The 9,168-nt window shown below is 41.6% G+C and overlaps 1 non-coding gene across 1 annotated transcript; it reads left to right on the forward strand.

The window, feature by feature from the left end:
• The first annotated feature begins 230 nt into the window (after nucleotides 1-230).
• Nucleotides 231-337, forward strand: LOC141709364 (small nucleolar RNA R71). Its single transcript, XR_012569946.1, has one exon. It is a non-coding gene; the product is annotated as a small nucleolar RNA R71 (small nucleolar RNA).
• Nucleotides 338-9,168: the final 8,831 nt, after the last annotated feature.

Here is a 9,168-nt window from a genome sequence, read left to right on the forward strand (position 1 = left end):
TTTATCGTAAAAAGTAGTAACACCCTAAGTCCGTGGTTCCCAACACTACCTTCCCAGGTATCATCCTCTGAGTTGGGTTTTGATGCTCATTTGCAGCCATAGTCTCAATAAGATTATAAGCCTCAGTATAGCTTTTGGCCCACAAGGTGCCTTCAGCTGCTGCATCGAGCATGGGCCGAGATTGGGCCCCCAAACCATTATAGAAACCAGTGATCACCATCCAATCGGGCATTCCATGATGTGGACACTTTCTCAACATTTCCTTGTAGCATTCCCAAGCTTCATACATAGATTCTGTAGGTTGCTGCGCAAACTGAGTAAGAGCACTCCTCATAGCAGAAGTCTTTGCCATTGGATAAAACTTCACCAGAAACTTTTGTGCAAGATCTTGCCAAGTAGTGATGGACCCAGCTGGTTCAGAATGTAACCATTCCTTAGCTTTGTCCCTCAGTGAGAATGGGAAAATCCTCAGCTTGATAGCCTCATCAGTTACGCCATTATATTTGAAAGTACTGCAGAACTTCGTCTGTCTCCTCACCTGTATCTAAAGTCCTCTTGCGAGTACGAGAACAAGTTTGCATAAACGCTCGATAAAGTACCTAAAACACAACCGAAAACAATAAGTAACAAAAACGTCTTAATCACTGAGTCCTAATGACCAATGATGGTAAGTACATAAACTAAACAAATACGCCGAGTCCCCGGCAGCGGCGCCAAAAACTTGTTAGGGCGAAAACACGCGCTAATAACACACGCAAGTATATGCGTTCGCAAGTAATAGAATACTTTCTAGTTCGTTCTCACAGAGACTCAGACTAATTATGTTCAATTAAACTCACTCACCAATGTATGATTATTTCTCAATGTTAAGACAATAACGCTTAGAGTTTGATTAACTAATTATTAACTACAATTAATTACTAAAATTAACCACTTAACTAACACTTCGAATTAATCAATATTAAAACACTCATGAGATCACAACTTCATTACTACTTCCTTCAATATTCATTGTTATTACCCATAGCATGCAATAGTGATGATATTAATCAAATAACACAAAACTGATAAAAGCCAACTTTCATTGTACTAATACCATTCTACCAAACATCCACAATTAAGATAGAAATTGAATAGGCATCAATTATGTTGAGTCCCTATATGTCTATAGAAATTGACAACATAATGATTTAAGCACAAGTTATTCCTTTTGATTACACAGGGCGAATAAAACGGTTAGAGTTACCCACTAATCATGCAACAACATACATGAACCTATGCTAGCATGGAAAATTCTAAATCTCGAGATCCACCGTCACTTCACAAGAGATTAACACACTATCTTATATGTTCGTGATGCACATAAGAAGAATACGCACAACCAATACTAGATATCATACAATCATCACACACTAAGGTATTAAACAATTAACTAAAGAAATCCATAGTAAATCCGTTACGACCCCATGATCACGATTAGCCCATAATAGCACTTATCGTCATCATGGGTTCATATGAAAACATGATAAATAAACACAAGATAATAATAACTAAACTAATTATATTAAACCAGAGTACGTCACAAGAGTAAATAGGTTCAAAGCAAAGAAAACTAGCATCCAACGTTACAACGAAATAAAGAATCACAAGAAAATATGCTTCCTCTTCGTTGCGGTGTGCTAAAACGGTCTTCTTCCTTATCTTCTTCTCTCCTTACTTAATACAATGATCCAACCTTCTGTGAACCATCTCTGAATCTACTTATATAGAAGTCCCATAAAACTCAGATTACACAGATGTTGGAAGCCAAACAGAAATAGAAGTCTAAAATAAATATTCTTTTTTCCAGACCCCTACTGGAATTTTTCTGAGTTTGCTCCATTTCTTCGCTGTAATCTGCTCCTATCTTCCCTCTCGCAATGCTAAACACGTGCCAAGGCTTATTCTTGATGATTACTCCCCCGAAATGCAACTAATACCCTAAAATGCACAAACACTAGAAAAACGCATCAAATACACAAAATACTTGATTTCAAGACACCAATTTAAGCTATTTTAAGACATTCTAAGTGGTATAAAATGCCACTTATCACACCCCCAAACTTAAATTGATGCTTGTCCTCAAGCGTCACAGACTCAAACACAAATAAAAACATGCATGAATGCAATCTATATAAAATGCAGCGATCCCCCTTACTACGAACAAACCAACCAACTTACAACATCTCAACAAATGCAGTTAGGCGACTAAAGATCAATCAAATCATGCAACGAACATACAGCCAGAAACGTGGTGTGTGTAGATGCTTAACAGATATGCTCCTGAACTAGATCAATTATTATGACTCAACTATCATCAAGGCAAGCACATGATTATACAAAGAATAAAAATTTTAGGCACAAAGTGACTTATACACTACAAGAATTCTGGAGCTTATTACGGAATCATGCTTTTTATTCATAACAACAATGTTTACTTGACCGTGCAATGAGTGAGGTCCACAAAAGACTTATACAATGGTATCCATGTAGCGAGCGTTAGGTTAGCGGATCCCAGACTCTAAAACCCTTAGGTCACTAGGCACAAAGTCCCCTAAGAACTTAATAACTCGAATACCAAAGAGCCCACTCGTGATCAATTATGCATAAACACAAACTTTTTTTTTTCCTTTTTTTTCCTTTTTTTTCTTTTTTTCTTTTTTCTCTCAAAATTTCTGAGCAAGTGCGTTTCGCTCCATCTTGCTCACCCTAGACTACTCGCAGAAACCTACGAGCCGGCTACTAGCCAATTGACGCCTAGCCACAATTAGCAACAAATTCCATTTTTTTACTCTATTTTTTCTTTTTCATACCTTTATCACTAAGAACTTATTATAAAATTCTAAGCATAATAAATAGATTAACCTCGAAAATAATCAGATCATAACAACAATCTAGTCCTTAAGCATTCTCTAAGACTTAGTGAAAATACAAGTGTTTCTAGCATGCATATCAACCTAGATGACTCAACATCACTTTAATGCTATCACTACACTCGCATCAACATCTTAAATCAGTCGGTAAATCATCGCAAAAGGGATCATGGCATATGCATGAGCTACATGATATGATAAACAAATAAAAATAATAAAAAAAACTATATGGCAAAAAGTTATGCAACTATATGAACTAACTATCATGAATATGCAGCTATATGACACACACACAAAATATTCCTTAACTACCATCCCCAAACTTAAAATCTTCACTGTCCCCAGTGAAGGTAGTAGAAAGGAACACAGGGTATACCTACTCGGAGTCATCATCATCATCATCATCACCCTCAGTGGGTGGAGTATCAGGCGGCGGATATACAGAGTCCTCACCAAAAACTGGCCACTGGATGTCAGCTCCAAGGCCTCGAAAAGCAGTCCCTAGCGCAAGGGTGAGCTCTTGAGCAAACCTGCTCTGCGTCTCGTATATAGCATCCATCCGCCGTGACAGCCTCCTATACTGGGCATCAGCCATCCTAGCACCCTCCTGAGCTCTCGAAGAACCAGCCTCATCACGCCTCGGCCTCGCCATAGTAGCACCTCGTGCTTGACGCCCTCCTGGAAGACGATAACCCAGCCCATGCTCCTCGGGCTCACCACCGGTCCACTCCTGCATCCCATTCAGAGTCCCAGAATCAATAGCAGCGGCCGACAACTGCAACTGCCTAGAGACGGCCAGTTCACTCCCACCGCTCGGCAAAGCTTCGTAACCGTGGATGCATAAGGGATGTTCATGTGCTTAGCTGCCCTCAAAAACTTCAGAATTCCTTGGTAGATGAACTCACCAAGGTCCACATAGTACTCTTCATTCAAAATTTCCCACAACAACTGTGTTCTCTTTACTGTGACCTCATGTGCATGCGAAGAAGGCAGAATATTAGAACAAATAAACGCATTCCATATACGGGCATACATGTTCATTGCGATCGCCGGAAAGTGATGATACTCATTAGTTCCTGTCTTGAAAGTCCAAACTGTGCCCGACCTACAGAGAGTAGCACAAATCAAATCCAAGTCAAAATCCTCAGCAGTCTTCTCGTTCCAGTTCTTCTCCGTGGGCTTCCTCTCTCGCTGCCCAATCACACGGCGAATCGCCACTGGGTGATAATCAACCGTCATCCCCCGGACCACAGAGAACCCATTCTTCTCAGCCTTCGCGTTCGCTTAGAACTCGCGAACCACGCTCATCTGCACAGCTTCAGGTGACTCACAAAAAGTTATCCATCCCTTCTCAGCAATCATCGATAGCAACTCACCATCCCTCCCCGATGGTAAAAAATCCCCTCTCCTTCAAAATCGGCTTCCCCAAAAGCCTAGTGTACTCCTCCTCCGCAGCTCTGTCATTCAACCGAGGCCTCGCAGCAGTACCCCTCGAAGAATCAGCCGTAGGTACAGTGCTGCTGCTATCAATAGTCCTTGCTCTCTTGGGTGCCATTGAATCTGAATAAAAATGTTTGAGAATTGTGTTTTTGTGTTTGGGAGAGAGTTTGAGTGTAGAAGTTGTGTGGGAGATGTGGGATAGGTGTATGTATATATAGGGAATGGATTAGGGTAGAATTTGAATAGGAGTGGGTTTATGGGTAAAAATCATGGGAAATGGGGTATAGGTCGTGGGTTTTATGGGCTGAATTTTGTGTTTTAATTTTCTGATTTTTTTTGGATTTTTATTGGCTTAAAAAAAATTTCTGGTCGCCAACCCCTGAGCGGTCATTCAGCAAAGCTGAGCGGGCGCTCAGGGGGTCACTAGAATTTTTTTTTAAAGCCCGGTTTTTCTAATTTTTTTTGTGGTTTTGGATAGGTTATTAACTTCTAAGGGTTCCTGTAACAACAAATCATGGGTTGCCTCCCACGCAGCGCTTCTTTCTTGTCATTAGCTTGACGTTACGTTCCTTCTTCAAGTTGACAACAAAATGGCACTAACCACTTCTCGGTTTGCCGTGTCCTTATAGTAGTGCTTCAAACGCTGACCATTAACCTTGAATGTTTGGTCCGGATCATTCTCAAAAATCTCCACCGCTCCATGTGGAAACACAGTTTTGACAATAAAAGGCCCAGACCACCTTGATTTTAACTTCCCAGGAAAAAGTCAGAGACGAGAGTTGAATAAGAGAACTTGTTGCCCCGACACGAATAACTTAGGATGTAGCTTCCTCTCGTGCCACCTCTTCACCTTTTCCTTGTACATTTTGTTGTTCTCGTACGCTTGGAGTCGAAATGTGTGAAGTTCATTAAGCTGAAGCATTCGCTTCTTTCCAGCTGCATCTAGATCGAGGTTCAACTTTTTCAACGCCCAATAGGCCTTATGCTCAAGCTCCGCAGGTAAATGACATCCCTTACCATACACCAATTAAAATAGGGACATACCAAGTGGAGTTTTGTATGTTGTTCTGTAAGCCCAAACAGCTTCATCGAGCTTTAAAGACCAATCCTTCCTTGACGGACAAACAACCTTCTCTAGAATGCGCTTGATCTCTCTGTTAGACACTTCCTCTTGACCATTTGTTTGCGGATGATAGGCAGTAGTGACTCGATGATTCACATTATAACGCTGCATCATAGAAGTGAACTTATGGTTGCAGAAATGCGACCCTTCATCACTTATGATTACCCGAGGCGTTCCAAACCTTGTGAAGATCTGCTTATGAAGAAAATTCAACACTGCCTTTGCATCATTTGTCGGTAGAGCTTTGACTTCTACCCATTTTGAGACATAATCGACTGCCAGCAAGATGTACTTATTGTTGCAGGACGAGACAAAAGGCCCTATGAAATCGATTCCCTAAACATCAAAGACCTCGACTTCAAGCATCACATTTAACGGTATTTCATCCTTTCTCGTCAAATTTCCCACTCGTTGGCAACGATCAAACCTGAAAACAAACTGATGAGCATCCTTAAACAATGTAGGCGAGAAAAAACCTGCTTGCAGAATACGAGCTGACGTCTTCTCACCACCATAGTGTCCACCATAAACTGTGGAGTGGCAGTCTCGTAATATCCCCTCCGTCTCACAGAACGGGATACATCTCCTGATGATCTGGTTAGCTCCCTGTCTAAACAAATATGGTTCATCCCACATATACCACTTCACCTCATGCAGAAACTTCTTCTTTTGAGCTGAGGTCAAATTAGGAGGCAAAATATTGCTGACAAGATAGTTTACAATATCTGCAAACCATGGCTCTTCCTCTTGAACTGCGAACAACTGCTCATGCGGAAAAGACTCGTTGATTAATGTCTTATCTTGTGAAGTAGACTCGGGATTCTCCAATCTAGAGAGATGATCAGCTACTTGATTCTCAGTACCTTTCCGATCCTTGATCTCTAACTCGAATTCCTGTAGTAAGAGCACCCAACGAATGAGTCTCGGCTTCAAATCCTTCTTGGAAACCAAATAGCGAATGGCCGCATGATCGGTGAATACTGTCACTTTTGTGCCAAGAAGATAAGATCCAAATTTCTCAAAACCAAGCTCCTTCCCAGTAGTGGTGTAGTTCATTTGGGCCCCGTTTAAGGTCTTGCCAGCATAGTAGACCACATAAAAGAGATTATTCTTGCGCTGCCCAAGAACTGCGCCTACCGCATAATCACTCGCATCACACATCATCTCAAACGGCTCTGTCCAATCCGGTGTTGTAATAACTGGCGCAGTGATTAAACTCTTCTTGAGAGTCTCGAATGCCGTCAAACATTCATCATCAAATTTGAAAGGCACATCTTTCTCAAGCAAGTTGCACAGCGGCTTAGATAACTTCGAAAAGTCCTTGATGAAATGCCGATAAAAACCCGCATGACCAAGAAAACTACGGATTCCTTTTACCGAAATAGGTGGTGGAAGATTTTCAAGAAGACTCCCACCTTGGCTTTATCCACCTCAAGACCTTGCTAGAGACTTTATGCCCAAGAATTATGCCTTCATACACCATAAAATGACATTTTTCCCAATTGAGCACCAAATTAGTTTCCACACACCTTTTGAGCACGTCACGAAGATTATTCAAACATTCATCATCCGAATGTCCAAAGACGGAGAAGCCGTCCATGAACACCTCAACATTATTCCCAATCATGTCAGAGAATATAGACATCATACATCTCTGAAAAGTGGCTGGTGCGCCACATAACCCAAACGAAACTCTGCGAAAAGCAGACGTGCCGAATGGACAAGTGATGGTAGTCTTTTCTTGATCCTCTAGTGCAATACAAATCTGATTATACCCTGAGTAACCATCCAGAAGACAATAATACTCATGACCAGCCAACCTGTCAAGCATTTGACCAATAAATGGAAGAGGGAAGTGATCCTTCCTCGTGGCCTTGTTCAACTTTCGATAGTCCATGCATACTCTCCATCCTGTAACTGTTCGAGTGGGGATGAGCTCATTCTTCTCATTTGCTACCACAGTGATACCTCCTTTCTTAGGCACACATTATACAGGGCTCACCCAAGAACTGTTAGAAATAGGATAAATGATGCCTGCATCCAGCCATTTCAGAATTTCTTTCTTCACCACCTCCTTCATGATAGGATTAAGTCTGCGCTGTTCCTCAACAGTTAGCTTACTCTCCTCCTCTAGCAGAATCTTATGCATGCAGTATGAAGGGCTGATCCCTTTAATGTCTGCTATGGTCCATCCAATAGCCGATTTGAATTCTCTCAAAATCCTTAAGAGCTTGTCCTCCTCACTACCTGAAAGGTCAGATGCAATAATAACAAGTAAAGTAGATGCATCACCTAAAAAAGCATACCTCAAGTGTTCAGGCAATGGCTTAAGCTCCAAGGTAGGTGCTTCCTCAATTGATGGTTTGAGCTTTCCTTCAGCATTCTTGAGGTCAGAAATACCCAGAGATTCAAACGGCATGTCCAGCTTTCGCCTCCAAGGAGAAGCATTAAGATATTGTAATTGCTCGTTGCCATCTTCATCATCTCAAAATCCCCCACTAAGGCCTTTTCTAATGCATCAGACATTAGCATATGATCAAGTTCTGAAGTAACCGCAGAATCAATCACATCCACTTTTAAGCACTCCTCATCTTCTGTAGGGAATTTCATTGCTTTGAATACATTGAAGGTCATATCCTGATCCTGCACCCGCATAGTAAGTTCACCTTTCTGCACATCTATCAAGGTACGGCCAATAGCCAAGAAAGGTCTTCTCAAGATTATGGGAATCTTCTTATCTTCCTCGAAATCCAGAATAACAAAATCTGCAGGAAAGAAGAGCTTATCCACCTTGACTAGCACATCCTCCACTATGCCCCGTGGGTAAGTAATAGAACGATCAGCCAATTGTAGAGACATGTAGGTGGGTTTTGGATCAGGAAAATCCAACTTTTTAAAGATCGATAAGGGCATCAGATTGATGCTTGCTCCCAAATCACAAAGGCACTTGTCAAACGATAACTTGCCAATGGTGCAAGGAATGGGGAAACTACCTGGATCTTTAAGCTTTGGAGGTAACTTTTGCTGCAGCACAGCGCTGCATTCTTCCGTTAGAGCAACGGTCTCAAGGGCATCCAGTTTCACCTTCTTTTAAAGAATACTCTTCATAAACTTCGCATAACTAGGCATTTGCTCCAAAGCCTCAGCGAAAGGTATATTGATGTGAAGTTTCTTGAACACCTCCAGAAACTTACCGAACTGTTTATCCAGCTTCTGTTGTTGCAATATCTTAGGGAAAGGTGGTGGAGGATAGAGCTGTTTCTCCCCTGTATTACCCTCAGGCAGAGTGTGTTCAACAGTAGTCTTCCTTGGTTCCGCCTCTTTCTCCTTTTGCTTAGCTTCTTCATCTCTAACTTCAGCTTCTCCTTCTTTTGCCTTTTCAGCATTAGCAACTTTCCCAGACCTTAAGGTAATAGCCTTGACTTTCTCTTTAGCTTCCTTCCTGCCCGGTACTTCCGTATCACTGGGAAGTGTTCCAGGTTGACGATTGGGCACTGCATTAGCTATTTGACCGATTTGATTTTCCAAGGTCTTGATCGAAACCGCGTGACTCTTGCACAACAACTTAAGTTCCTCAAAATCAGCACTAGTGGGTGCAGCTGCACTTCCCTGTTGAGGATATGATTGCCTTTGAGCATACTGTTGTGGTTGCTGGAATCCCATTGGATTGAACTGTTTACTCACACCTTGCTG

This window comes from Apium graveolens, chromosome 2 (assembly GCF_009905375.1).
Source record: "Apium graveolens cultivar Ventura chromosome 2, ASM990537v1, whole genome shotgun sequence".
NCBI lineage: Eukaryota > Viridiplantae > Streptophyta > Magnoliopsida > Apiales > Apiaceae > Apium > Apium graveolens.